The 15,603-nt window shown below is 35.7% G+C and overlaps 1 protein-coding gene across 5 annotated transcripts in view; it reads right to left on the bottom strand.

Annotated features, from left to right (window-relative positions):
• LOC141430564 (uncharacterized) overlaps positions 1-11,535 on the bottom strand; it is a 57,377-nt gene extending 45,842 nt beyond the window's left edge. The window contains exon 1 of one of the 5 annotated variants that reach the window (XM_074091330.1): positions 11,350-11,535. The gene's annotated coding sequence lies outside the window, so the exon portion shown is untranslated. The remainder of the gene's footprint in view (positions 1-11,349) is intronic. The other 4 variants (XM_074091333.1, XM_074091332.1, XM_074091334.1 and 1 more) reach the window with 4 other exon arrangements.
• Positions 11,536-15,603: the final 4,068 nt, after the last annotated feature.

Genomic DNA, 15,603 nt, shown 5'->3' with positions numbered 1-15,603 from the left:
TGTTAATGAATCAGTGAATTACACATTTGACCTCACACATGTTCACCACTTACCAAATACCCATCATATTTTTCATTAGGCTAGCTATGGGGTCAGGAAAGAGTCCATCGCTGACCAGTTTAGTGTATAAAAATATATTTATTCAAATGAACTGTACTTAACTGCGAAGCGAAAATGAGTCTGGATTAAACATCCCTGTTGCATGCACCCAATGAAGTGGTCTCCCACAACCACTCAGTGGGTAACAGAGAGCGTCTAGCGACGACTTGGTAGATGTACTGAAATGATAGATCATTTTGGCAGACCCTTCAATTGGCAAAATCTATGGGGAGGCTTATGTCCAACAGTGGACGTCCTACGGCTGAAATAATGATGATTATGATCCTAAGTACCATTAAACTATTTATTTAAAAATATTAATTTTACATGTGATTTCCCCTTAAAGCGATCCCCATATTATTCAAAATTCTATTAATTACTATACTCGTAGACGTCGGTGTTTGAAAATACAACTGAATTGAGAAGTTACTTTTTGTAAGTTGGTTAAAAAGTGAATTTAAAATCTAGCATCAATCAGCTATCGGTAGATGTGAAGTGATTACATCAGCTCATCGCGAACTTAATAGAGCGTGACTTCGATAGTAGGTACTTGCGAAAGGGTGCCCAGAGACAAAAAGATCCTTTTTATTCCAAGAAAGTGATAAAATGAACGAAAGTAGAATTAATTTTAAAAAGTCGCAATTTAGTTTTGAAAGGTTTAAAATGGCAATTTAAACCAGATTCATTGAGGAACAATTTATTCTGACTTAAAAAATGTCTCCCTTAAAAATTGCTAAACATGGACACTAACACAAAAGGTATGGTTAGTTACCAGTATGAAATCGTTTTTGAATACCGTAAAACGGGGTGAGTAGACACGATTTTGAACTTCCAACCTATTTTTAAGAATGAATTTAAATATGTAGTAAAGGACCTAAGATTGTGTTTCTTTTGTGAGTCTTAACAAGCTCTCCGAGTTTGCATCAGAAAAATAAGCCTTATTGTTCTTGGTATAGCGAAAATTTAAAAAAAACACAAGATTTTTACAAATCCGTAAAACGGGGTCAGTAGACACGACATATGGGGTGAATAGAAAATTCACTCAAATTCAGTCAGAGTTGTCATAATTGTGAAAAAAAAAATATGCGGGTGATAGGACCGTGTCAAAGGAATAAAAAATAATAGTACATTACTGTAGAGGCCGAAAAGATTTGAGAACCCTAACATATTCATTTCTATTAACCCCTCCCGTCGTTATTTTTCACCCCATTGTCGTGTCTTCTCACCTCAAATAGCGTGCCTAATCACCCCATATAGCGCATTTAGTCACCCCGTATGCCGTGTCTATTCACCTCAATTTCTAACCGAAACGGTTATGAAATTACTTTTGAACAATTACACGTGATTATGAATAAACTCGGTCAAAAGTTTTATTATTCAGATAGTGCAAACACCGGGTAACTAGATTAAAACGCCACTACACTATAATTATCACTAAAATCAGTATTATAAAAAAGTTTTTGCTACTGTTATTTCTTACCTTGGTGACGTCTCTCTTTGCACTAAAATATTTAATACTTCTGACTAACTTCACGACTATCGCGTGTTGCAAGCAAAATAAACAAATATTGAACTTAATACTAAAAACTAAAGTAATTGGCTTTAGTGATAATGGTGTTTTTTGTAGCCATACAAAAAAAACCCGAGAATATTTCTATTCACCCCGTTTTACGGTAAGTCGAATTTTCATAACATGCAGTCAAATTTGTATCAGTAACGGTTTTTAATGATAAATTTTCTACTGGGTACAGAAAGTGAGTTGATGCCTAGCTTTAATAATCTCCAGATATTTCGGTATACATCGATATACCAGCGTAAATTTATATCCTGTAAATAAACAGGTATGGTTCATTACTAGAGTATAGATACCTGACACACATTATGTACTCGTAGGTTCAGGTTTGATAAACTTTTGCTACTACTATAAGACTACTGCCTTACCTACTTAGTTCAATAAATACCCCGCTTTGTGGTAGTTATTACCACTGTATGCTTCTATAAAAAAGTACACAGCAGAGACCTCTTTAACTACTCAATGATAATTTCCTCATACATATACCTTGTAACAGATATCTGCCACATAAAATACCAGAAACTTATCCGAGGGAAGTAAAACTAGCTTTGTATGTAGTATGTATTGAGAGTAATAAAATGTCATGTAGAATCGGACGTATAATTGCTTTTAATGGCAGAATGGATACCAAGAAACAGCAGACTTGCACTAACATCAAAAGAACGTGTTACAGAAAGAATTACATGTCTGAACAAGGATAAACCGATTCGTCAGCTCACTTGGACCCTCCAGCGGGGACCCCTAAAACTGTCATCAACACAAACAGAAAACTCGTAAAAGTCGACACCATTCGGACAATCGATTGGTGCCAAGGATCGTTGCGGTCAACAGTGTGGCAATAATTTACTTTCTTATCGCTAACCCGATCCTTCTGGAGACTTGGATGCTATCCGTACCGGATTACGCGAGCTATTTCTGGAAATAGGATGATTCTGAAGAAATTGGACGATGCAAATATTCGGACAGATTGTGGAAGTGCTGAAACAGAGCTCTACAGTATTTTTACCGCATTTTAGGTCATGCATTGGCCACTCGTACAGAAAGCAATAAAATTACGTCATGCTTATTATTTCTATCAGTATCTTGGTAGTAAAGGTAACTAATCATTTACGACACCTTAAGGGCACTTTCTTTTTAAAAACAAATTTTGCCTTACTGTTAAGATAAATTTAGTGTATTAAAAGGTAAATTATAGGACTTTAAAACTTTTGCGGCTTTAACCACTTTATTTACCTGTAACGGTCTAGATTCGAAATTATATTTCTGCAAAACTTTACTTGCAATAACAACTACTATCATTAATTTAACCTCCTAGGGTTCAAAGTGATAATACTAGTACACATTGTTAGCAATAGAACATAAATCTTTTGAAAAAGGAATAGTGTCATTTTCTCTGTATCATTCAAATTTACAAAAAAAAAACAACTTTATCTATGAGACATTAAGTTTTAAATTTCGGTGTAAATTTTTGTTGTATGGCGGGTCTCAGAGGAGGTAAACGTAAAAATATGCTCAAATTAATATGAAGTACTTAACTGCTTTCAATAATAAGCAGCAACTTACATAGCGATGGCGATGACACAATAACAAAATATAAAATTTAATAAAGTAAGCTACTGTTTCTATATTATTATTTACTCAAACGCTTGGGAAATTTCATTCATTAGCGACTTTCATATTATTTCAAAGACAAAGTTGCTACTCTGTGGGTAACGTTTCCTCAAAGTTTACTGTGAGTCCGTGGAAGGATATCCTGCACTTAGCACCAGAGTGATAAAGACCGAATACTATAGCGGGCGAAGTTTGAAAATGTACAGAAAAGGATATAAAAGGATTTATAATTATTTTTTCTATACTTTTTTTTTTTTTTTTGCGGAATTACATTTGAAATTTACCACGAGCTTTGCGCTGAAGGAAAACATCGTGAGGAAACCTGCACAAACCTGCGAAGCAATTCAATTGTGCGTGTGAAGTTCCCAATCCGCACTGGACCAGCGTGGGAACTATGGTCCAAGCCCTCTTGTTCTGAGAGGAGGCCTGTGCCCAGCAGTGGGACGTATATAGGCTGGGATGATGATGATGATACGTCTATTAGTACGTAACGTAGAGATGTAAAAACTAACGACTTTCATAATTAACTTTAATTCATGTTGCAATTTATATTCCAGAGTGGTTTTCAATCGAAATAGAAAATAATTATAATTGCTTTGTTCTTTAATCCATACCATAATAAATGTAAAAGTGTGAGTGTTTGTGTGTTTGTATGTTTGTCCGTCTTTCACTTCGAAGCGAAGCGATGGATTGACGTGATTTTTGGCATAGAGATTGGCCAGATAGTGACATGTGCTATTTTTTATTCCGGAAAAATGCACAGTTCCCGAGGGAACAGCGCGCGAATTCTACGCGGACAAAGCCGCGGACAAAAGCTAGTTATCTATATCAAATTTAACCATTTAAATGTATTTCTCGCTGCAAGACACAAAACGTGAACTATTAAAGAGAATTGAAATTAAATATGAATCGCAAAACTGGGTCCCACTGAAAAACAGCGTTGCGGCTTGCCGTAACATTATGCTGAGTGGGGCCCACTTTATACTATTCGATGTTATTTTTATTCTTTCCATGTAATGTATTTTTATGTGTATCGAATATGTGTAAATAAATGTATCTCTCTCTTTCTCTCTCTCAAAACAGGCGGGTATCTAAGCAGACATAAACGTTAATAAGGTTATCCAAAGCATCGCGCTACATCAGTTATTTACCTAATAAAATAACCGTTTCGAAGAAAACGGTTACAGTAAAATGTCAAAGGCACTCAAAGTTAAATAATTAAGCACTCAAAGTGTTCTTACTTTCGTGAAGGGTCGTTCACGAGAAAATCTGGCAGAGTTTTGCCCTAAAACTGTTACGAGGTGTGTTTTTATAAACCGCGGTTATTATGACAGGCATTTGGGTTTATTCGCGACGTAATCTGTTTTACGTGACAGATATTACTGGATGAGGGAAACAAAAAGAGGCTTGAAATGTATTCGCGTTCGGAAGGGTAAGGGTAGAGTTAGGACCACTCGAAAAAATAAAATGGCGTAATGATGTTGGATATACAATTTTACAGGCTTTTATCTTGTATATGGGGTTGAGTAAATTTAATGAGACTTTTTTGTGCATACTTAAGTTAAATTTAATTAAAAAAAATTTTTAGTTTACAGCTGGTTGAGGGATGTCTAACCAAAACATTTTTTTATGATTCGTTTTACAAATGGCGTTTTTACATTTGACCAAATGCAACATTTGCAAAACTAATCATTTGTAACAACACTCACATCGGTGGCGCAATTTCTTATTAGAATTATCTTTATTTATTTTTAAAAGTACTTAAATTATTATGTCTAAGTTTTGCCATTTTTCTGTTGGAGAAAAGCTTGTACTTAACACTACAAATGACTCGTATAGACTCGTTAAAATTCAATACTCGAATACAAAAATTCGGCCGGATTGGAACCGGGGACTACAAGTTTCGTAGCCAGGTTCTTTAACCACGTTTATCCGTTCGTTCACGTACTTTTTATAGGCGTAAATAAGTACTTTACCCAGCAAATCTAGTATCAATTCGTTAATAATGTACTGCCTTGTGTAAGCTCTTTGAGATTTATATCCCGAACCACGCACAATGTACAGACTGAGCGAGGCATGCAGGGTGCCAACTCGAGATAACGCCAAGAAGAACAAAAAGAGCGAAAGAAACCTTTCCCGTAAGTATATAGCAATCATTACACTTATGAATCCTCTTGTGGAGCTTTAAAAGGAAATAAACAACTAAACTAGTTAGTCTTTTGCTTACATAGAGAATTGTAGAGGTACACTGAAGATTTCAAACTTATCAAAGTTGCTAAAAAATAGGTTAAAACACTTGTGTTTTGTTTCGTTGTGTGGGGTTCATCCAAAGTTTTGTTATAAACCTCCATGATGGAACAGATACAAATACATCCTACTAATATTATAAATGCGAAAGTTTGTAAGTCTGTTTGTTTGTTACTTCATCACGTCTAAACAATTTATTAGATTTAGATGAAATTCAGTAAACAGATAGTTTGAGTCCCGGAAAAGAACATAGGATAGTTTTTATCCCGGAAAATTGCATAGTTCCCGCTGTATATTTACAAAATACTTAGGTGTTAAACTGATTGCTTACATTATTTATGCTGCCAGTAAAAGAAAAACATGATTCATAAATTGAATTGATCCACTTATAAATTATTTCACTCACATGGAGACTTTTCATAAAACAATTATTAGAGGTTATGGCAATTACTGTTTGGAATCCAGATCGATTTCCTCCTGGCTAGACATTTAAATAACTTTCAAAGTATCGTTTGTTCGAAAACTTCTTGGACTTTATCATTACTTTAATAACTGCTACGAAAGAAAAATAAAAGAGGGCATTGTTGAAATAATAACGTTTACTTACTGGAAAAATACTTACGTCACCTAAGTATTATCAGGTAATTACAGATCATTGTTAAGTTAAGAAATTTCGAAAAGATTAGAAGACATCACAGGTGACCGACGAGCTGGCAGCTTCCTCGGACAAAGAATTAGTGTAGCTAATCAAAGATGGAACGCTGCCAGCATCTTTGGGACCTTGCCTAAGGGGTACCCTTTATGTAATTTGTTTTAGTTTTAGGTTCTATTTTTATTTTATGTAGGTATAAGTTTATTAAGTATAGGACTGTTTTTAATTGAATACATTTAATAAAGATAAAACAATAAATAATGGTTAAGTTATCTTGGCCATGATAATCAAAGGAAATAAATAGATATATTTTACGAATACGTCGTGTTTTCAATTAACGCAACGAGCAAATTGTAAAATAATAACCACTAACTATTCACAGCACACGTAGTGACAAGCAATATGGACGGATTACCTAAAATTTCCACAAGCATAGCCGTAAGACGTAAGCTAGTCCTACAAATATTTTATATGCAAAAGTTTGTGTGTGTTTGTTAATCCTTCACGACTTTTTTTGGATTTGTTTCTTTTTAACCCTCAACGCAAAAAGAGGGGTATTAGAAGTTTGACCGCTATGTGTATCTGTGTGTGTGTCTGTCTGTGGCGCCGTAGCTCTTAAACAGGTGGACCTATTTGAATGCGTTCTTTTATTTGAAATCAGGTTTTCTAGTGATAGTTCTTAGATATATATGTTTCATCAAAATCGGTTTAGCCGTTTTTGAGATTTTTGAGATTGAAGTGACAAAGTCGGGGGTTTTCCAACTTTTTGTTAGTTAGGTTATTACAAGCTTTTATTTAGTTTCACCTGTCCCGTTGTCTGTCTGTAGTCAAATCTTGCAAGTTAAATTCGACCAACTTCCAGTAAGTAGTCAGATTGTCTTGAACATTGGCATACTTATGTAAATTACGTGACAATTCATCAATCTGGTAGTGACATCCTGTTAGTCTGGCCAGGATCGTCTCCACAGACGGAACTCTTCAACACGGTCAATAGTAGCGACTTGAAATTTGGTATGCAAATGTAGTTTGGCTGACAATGCAAGTACAATAAACAAAAAGTACAGTCAGCAAAAAAAGCTTGTATTAAAAATGAAATTCTCACCACAAACTTATTCTTCGGATTTGGTTGAAATTAGGTTTATACTTAGATAGCCCGACATCTGAAATATCTAATAACTTTAACATCATCATGTCAGCCCAAAGACGTCCACTGCTGGACATAGGCCTCCCCCAAGGCTCTCCACTTAGACCGATCTTGTGCTTTCCGCATCCACTGCGAACCCGCGATCTTAACCAAGTCGTCGCTCCATCTTGTTGGAGGCCTACCGACAGCTCGTCTCCCGGTCCCCGGACGCCTTTCGAGAACCTTCTGACCCCATCGGCCATCAGTCCTGCAAGCAATGTGCCCTGCCCACTGCCATTTTAGTTTCGCAATTCTTCGGGGTATGTCGGTAACCTTAGTTCTACTGCGGATATGAGTATCATCATTTCTAATTCTATCCAAATAAATAATTCTATTCTATCTAGTAACCAAACCACTTTTAATCCGATATTGCTACCGGATCTACATAGTAATAATTCAAAATCTTAATGTCTCGCTTGCTTGTTTGCCTCACTCTCATAATAAAAGTCATAACCGCGAGATAGAGACATGAAATTTTGTACAAGTGTTCGTCAAGCAACGTAAAATAAAGCCTGTACTGTGTTAGTGTTACAAATCCCTTGGGAAATAAGTATAACTGGAAATCTGTTTTTTTTTGTAGCCATATACGACAGTTAAAAAAGGGTTGAAACATCGAGACAATTAACCCCTTGTTTGCTTAAGACGCGGATCCGTGTCAAAATTAAAGTAATCTTTTTTTTATTTATAGGTGCAGAATTTGTACTTATTAATTCCATTGCTTAGATGTCATGGCATACGCGAGGTAAACCGTGAGAAATGAGGTAAGAGGAGGAGGAGAGAGGAAAAAAGAGTGAGAGAAACGTGTTGTAGGTAGGTTTGTCATCGGATAACTCCTCGGAAAAGGTGTTTACAATAATACAAGTAAAAATGCCCTGTGCCCTTACAGGGCATCATGGTCATTATTTCTCTGTATCACTTTAATTGCTTAACAATGGAAATAAATAAATAAATAAAATTTCGACAACGCGGTTGGAATCGAGTTATTACGACGCCACGCCACTGGTGGTGGGTAGGTATATGTATAAAACGGATTGTAAGTCTGTGGACGGCCCAACTGATTCTCCGGGCGGTAATCGTAATAATTCCCGTAACTCGGTTGCGTGTTACGAGTGGCGGGGGAATAACCGCGTGCGTCAGTGTTTGTTCGTTCTTTATTTAACCTCGCCTTGCCGGGACATCCTGTGTCAAGTAACTACGTACAAATTAAATGACGCTTAGTTTGAGCGGAGCACAGGCTGTTTTTAAGGGTTGCGTTGCGTGCCTCTGGAGAAAAAAAACCGAATCCTTTTAGAATTACTCATCTGTAGGTTGTATTGTTAGCTAGTGGTATTTTACTTTATTTTATTCATGAAAAATACAGTGATTGTGTTTCTGGCAATGATTATGTTAGTTTGAATAACCAGCCCTGCAAAGTCAAAGTCAAAGTCAAAACAAAAAAGTGATCAAAACATTTACAAGGTTCAGTAAAGCAAATCTTTGTATCTGCTGAAATTTGCCAGATCCATTTAAATACACTGTCTGTAGGACAGTTTTGAGTACCATATTTGTATGTACGATACATGTAATGATGAAAACAAAACACTGTTTTTTCGGGCAGTCGTTTTAAAAAAATACAAAACAGGAAAGAAAAACCTCAAACTTTTACCCGTTTCAACGTCCGATGGTTCAACCGCATTGCAACTTAATTACAGACTGCAAAAACACTGCTTATTTTCCAAATTATACGGAAATTTACTTCATACCGAACAACAAACTGAGTCCATGTTATTTTTATTTTATTCATGAGGTCATTAAATCACGATAGCTTTGAGTGGGGAGTTCAACAAATATTGGGGTTGTTTTCCAAACCATGAACTCAACGGAAATCGTAATAAAAATCACATTAAGAATAAACAAAACACAAAATAACGGATACTACTGGTTACAATAACACAAGTCGTTAACTTCGACGAGCAATATTATCTTTGTATTGGGTTTCGCGCTTGCCTGCGTTTGTATTTGTTCCCTATGCTGATATTAATACAATTGTACTTGTTGTTGTTTTCATCTATCGTGTGCTGTGTAATGAGCATACAGACGACCTAAAACTGCTAACTTAATTCTTTCAAACGAAAAGGGCTGACGGCGAACAAAGTAATAAGTAATTAAAACGGAATTAAGCTACTGATATCATCATCATCCCAACCTATATACGTTCTACTGCTTGGCACAGGCCTCCTGTCAGAATGACTAATATAATAATAAAAGTTACTTTTTTAATTAAAGAAAGAACACAAAAGGACTAAAGCCCGATCAAAATACTTGTCTTGTTTGGGGACGCTCTTCTTTTATAGTTTTCTTTGTAAATGCGGTTATATACTTTATAGGTACACTCTTGTTTACCTAAATATGTATTATGGTTAAAAAAATGCTGTCCTGTGACAGACGGATAGTCAGCAAAGCCTTAGTAATAGGGTTTCGTTGACGCCTATTGGGCAAAATACCATAAAAATTGGGAGACATAAGGTATCATCAATATCTGTTAGTCTGTTTTGGATATTAAAAAAACAAAGTAAACGAACGTGTCATTTGGAATAACATTTTCCTAGACATATTTCTAGTAATGTGTAAAAACATATGTGGGTAAAACTTTTTGATCTTATTGAGGTAATCTAATTATTTATAACTAACTGAAAATTGATTTTAAAAATCATCTAAAAAAACTTCAACATAAAATTGAATAAGTACTTAAAGAAGTCTTATTTTTTGATTTGTCCGAAAGCCGAGAAAATGAAAGTCAATTCTAGAATTTAAAAAAAGTTGATTAAAATTAACGTGTAATGTTTCAAAAACGATTTGACGCTCTTTTGTTGCACATTTAAAAACTGTTATAAACGATTGAATTTGTAATAAAACAAACTGATCAATTGTAAGCGAATACAAAATCGAATTCGGCTTACCACTGTGCAATCAAGTAATACAATCGTAAAACGTCACCGTCGAAAATGGTTTTATTTATTTTTGAATTTCCACGATATTTTATACCAACAATGAACCAATTTTATTTTGCGATATTTTTTATGCTAAAATTTGGTGAACACAAGCTTTTGGATCGATTTTTAAATTCCATTGGCATTGCAGCTCGCAATGCAGGTGCTTTATTGCAGATTTTAGTTTTTCACCAAAAGTAACAACTACCTTTAGAGGATTTTTTATTTTGTTAATAAAGAGAATGCACCAATTAAAACTTTGCGTATATTCTTGTATATTATTGAAAAAAAATAAAAAAATATCGAACCAGATTGGTACTCATGAGTTCCTTTATTTCTGAGGTTCGAAGGTTTTTACATGTATAATGTATTTAGACTAAAAATCAAAGTATTACTTTTAATTAATATTGATTTCTTCTGCCCACAAAGGTCTTTTTTACAACACTCGACTTAGTCCATTGATTTTGTAATATTGAATCCTTATACTGTTTTTCAATTAATTTAACTAAATGCAATAAATAATGACACTTTTTTTGGCAATAACGATATTTCCGAAAGCCTGCCTATAATTAAAAATTGAATGATTATTCTTTACGAAAGTACTTGCTTTTCTTGGTTTTGTGTTAAACTTTGTAATACATGTTAGTACGCAAAGTTTGTAAGTTCCTGTCTACTGTCAGCAAGGAGAGGATGTAAGACGAAAACCGTTGCTCGCCCTCATACCGTCAGTTAATTTAAACCTAGTATTTCAATGCTTGCTTCAGCTTATTCGAAGCAAATTTACATGTTAATCAGGTTATTAACTCCGTAAAGCAAACAATAAACCCTACCACCCGAACTAAAAAGCGACGTAAAAACCCAAACTTAACCATTATATTTGACTTTAGCTTAAAATCGTGTGCCGCTATCTTAACAGGCCATTAGTTCCAAATGGTTAACGTTCGCCTTATAAAACAAAATAGACCGTAAGTACAAAAACGTTTGCGGGCAACGTTTTACGACCACCGTAAAATACCTGTGCAAGAAATCATGATATCAATACGTGTAAAATATATTACGAGAATTACACAACACTGACACAGAAAAGTTCACATTGCACGGGAAAGTGAGGTTATTTTTTTTAAGGCAGCGGAATCATCAGCTGTTTGTGAGCGTATTCGTAGCGTGTCGTAGCACCCGACCGGCTTGCTACGTCGCTGTGACGGCACTGGCTACGCGGGCGCGCTACACTCCGCGCTACACTTTAGATTATTTCCGTAGCACAGATTCCACAATCGATTACATTAAAAAATATCTTTTTAATAGGCCCTCTTTGCTTTAAAGCATTGATCTTTTTTCAAGATTTGTTGAAGTAAACTAAGCTTTGAACATATTGTATTACAAAAACTACGGTATTAAAGTTTTACCTACTGCTGTTAGACCGAAAGAAAAAACAATCAAATTAGATATTCAAACGGGACTTATTACGAGTTTGAATTGTTTCTAATCTTTATCTTTTTAATCTGCGAGGTTTTCTTGAGTATTAATTTCCTTAACGTCTTCGTTATCGTCTTAAGTGATATGAAGGTAAATTCATTCTGAAAAGCCAAACTTACAAAGCGGGTCAAAAAACAATCCAACACAAACCGATTTAGAATTATCAAATAAACTTTTTGTAACAACAAATAACAAATTCGTCTCTCCGGTTTCGAAATCCCATTCTAATTATAATTTGCTCTTATCATTCTGTATGTAATTTTCTTCATATTCAGTAGGTACGTATTTTCTACAGAGGTCGTATCAGAACGATTTAACATTTTATCTTTTTGGCTGTGAATTGTTTTCATTTGATATTACTTTATCATTATTTGATAACTAGCTTTTGCCCTCGGCTTCGCCCGCATGGAATTCGGTTATCGCGCGCTGTTCCCTCGGGAACAGTGCATTTTCCGAGATGAAAAGTAGCCTTTGCCACTCTCTGGCCCATAAACTCTCTGTATGCCAAAAATCACGTTGATCCGTCTCTCCGTTTCAACGTAAAAAACGGACAAACATACAAACACACAAACACACACTTTCGCATTTATAATATTACTAGCTTTTGCCCGCGGCTTCGCCCGCGTAGAATTCGGTTTTCGCGCGCTGTTTCCTCGGGAACTGTGCATTTTTTCGGGATAAAAAGTAGCCGTCACTCTCTGGCCCATAAACTATCTCTATACCAAAAATCACGTCGATCCATTGCTCCGTTTTGACGTGAAAGACGGACAAACATATATACAAACACACATATTAGTATGGAAGTATGGATAGTTTATAGTATGGATATTATTTTGTAAGACGGGAACGGAGCAATGACATGCGTTTAGGGTTTATCGTTCTATCGTTTGAATGTGCATTAGACTTATGTTCCTATATATAGGGTTCTAAACTATATGGTCTGTCTGTCTAAAAATAAAGAATAAAAAAAAGGAAAGAAAGAGCGAATAAAATATTTCTATTCTATCCTATTCTAAAACCCTTTTGACGACATTTTTGAACTGATATGTGGTATGCAATAAAGAAATGTTTTGTATTGTATTGTTGTTTAATTTATGGGAGCCCCCCTTAAATATTTAGTTTATTCCGTTTTTAGTATTTGTGGTTATAGCGGCAACAAAAATACATAATCTGTGAAAATTTCAACTTACACCTTACACTTACACCTTACATCTTACTACGAATAAATTCAAGCTCTAAAGTCGATGGCAGCTGTCAGTTTTGATTCTTGCAATCGGGTTAGCAGTGATTTAATTTCTTGCATTTCACCCTCAGATTTCACCATTGTGAACTTAGCACAAGATTTTAACGCAGATTAGATTTGCCCTACTCGATAATAATGTCATAATTTTCCTTTTAAATTTATTATTATTTTATATCACCATCACGAGTTTTTCCAGTTTTTTTAAACTCGGGTTGCATATTTTAAGTGTGAAAGTATAACAATGGAACGAAACGAATGATTACATGTTTGCGGCACTTGCGTTAGAAACTTTAGGACCGTGGTCATCCGACACCAAAAAATTTGTTCGCGAGGTGTCGGATAAATTAGTTGGCGTCTCTGGCGAGCCCAGGGCCGGGTCTTTTTTCACCCAGAGGCTGAGCTTAGCCGTGCAGCGAGGGAATGCCGCAAGCATACTAGGCACGATGCCCCGGGTAGGAGAGATACCGGGTTTAGATATTTTTTAATCTATATAGGTATATTAGGTAATTGTTATCGTTTCTTTTTATACTATTATGTTTGTTATAATAAAGTAAATAAATGAAACGAACTTTATTTTCCGTATATTATTAATTAGGATAATTTCCAGCTTTAGAAACAGTTCGTAGCTGCTCGGAAACAATGCTAAATGCTCAACAGGATAGCATGGAACTTCAGTAACAGTTTTAACCGATTTAAAAGTTGCTAAATGGATTTTCGGGGCTGTTTACAGTGTTGGAACTAGTTGTTGGGTTACGTTCTTTTGAGAAAAAAACGTATGGTTTGGTGGCTAAATCATCATCATCACCACGGCTAAAATGCTAAAACGGATAAACTTGGTTCGTAACACATTCTGGCCGTTCCGAGATGACGAACGAAGGTGAAAGAAAGAACGTAAAAAAGTTACAATTAGTAGCACCATCTTATCCCAGCCTATAAACGCACTGCTGGCAATACCTCCTCTCAGAACAAGAGGGCTTGGGCCATATTCACGGAGCAGTGCGGATTGGATTCACACGAACCATTGAATTGCATCGCAAGTTTGTGCAGGTTTCCTCACGATGTTTTCCTTCACCGCAAAGCTCGTGGTAAATATGAAATGTAATTCCGCACATGACTTTCGAAAAAATCAGAGGTGCGAGCCGGGGTTTGAACCCACGATCCTCTGCTTGAGAGGCGATAGGTCAAACCACTAGGCCAAACAGGATTAGTAGCACCATTTTATAGTAATAAAACTAAAACTAAGCAATGGTTTTATTGATATTTTTGGTGATCGTTTTATTTTAAGGTTGGTCTTTGAATACGGAATTAGAAGGTAACTACTGTATTTTTTTTTAATTTTCTGCCATAAGTGTGGTAATGTCGCAACGAGGCTGTAGTTCATTGATATAAAATAGACCTTCACAAAGTGACACCTGACCTTTTTTTAACCCCCGACGCAAAAAGAGGGGTATAAGTTTGACCGCTATGTATGTCTGTGGGTCTGTCTGTCTGTGTGTGACGTTTGTCGCACCGTAGCTCTTAAACGGGTGGACCGATTTGAATGCGTTTTTTTTTGTTCCAAATAAGGTTTTCTAGCGATGGTTCTTAGACATGTTCGTCAAAATCGGTTCTGTCATTTTTGAGATATTGAACTTTGAAGTGATAAAGTCGGGGATTTTCCAACTTTTTGTTGGTTAGTTTATTTATAAGAGTAACTAAACGTTATAGCACTCACATTGTATAATATAGCCGTATTAAAATTTTAATTGATTCATTTTAATGCATTTCTAGTTGCATAAATGCATTACTAACTGAAGCTTACTAAATGCAAGTACGAAATGGCTGATATACGTTTGCATTATTCTCACTAGACGTCTAGTTTCGTTCATAATTAGAAAGAGACAAAATAACAAGGCTTAAAAATAATATATAACCTGTTTCTCTAGCGTGCATGGTTCAACAAATTTAATATTGTTATTATTGGAAATATTGTTGTTAGTGTAAGTATGTGATGATGATGATGTGTTCCTTTTATCTCTCACTAGGGACATAGGGCTTGTAGAAGAGTTTTCCATTTGGCTCGATCTTGCGCGGCTTCTTCCATCTCTTCCCAGCCGAGACCAATGAGGGCTATCGCGTATGAATTCGCCACTAGAGGCGCTAGTGTAGCGTGAGGTCTCCGAAATGTCAAATCTCACAGATTTTGGGTGAGCTACGCGGGTTTATTTATAATTAGAATAATTTTGTGAATATTTTGCAATATCTGAAATTAATTATGGCAAATATGCGTTCCGGGGCAACGAATGTCTATGTTTTGAAACCAATCTATCGCCACTTCCTTGTGAACTTCTCGGCTTTATGGTTTCTAGTCAGTCATTTCTACGGTCTTGCGTTTGACATAGTTCATGGCCAAAAATTCTAAGAATGTGCCTCAAGCATTGTATTATATAAAAAAAAAACATTTATTTCAGACAATTACTGACGACCAGATGGCCTAGTGGTTAGAGAACCGAAGACTACGAAGCTTGAGGTCCCGGGTTCGATTCCCGTGTCGGGGCAGATATTTGTATG

This window comes from Choristoneura fumiferana, chromosome 8 (assembly GCF_025370935.1).
Source record: "Choristoneura fumiferana chromosome 8, NRCan_CFum_1, whole genome shotgun sequence".
Classification (NCBI taxonomy): Eukaryota; Metazoa; Arthropoda; class Insecta; order Lepidoptera; family Tortricidae; genus Choristoneura; species Choristoneura fumiferana.
This window is presented reverse-complemented; position numbering and strand designations above follow the sequence as displayed.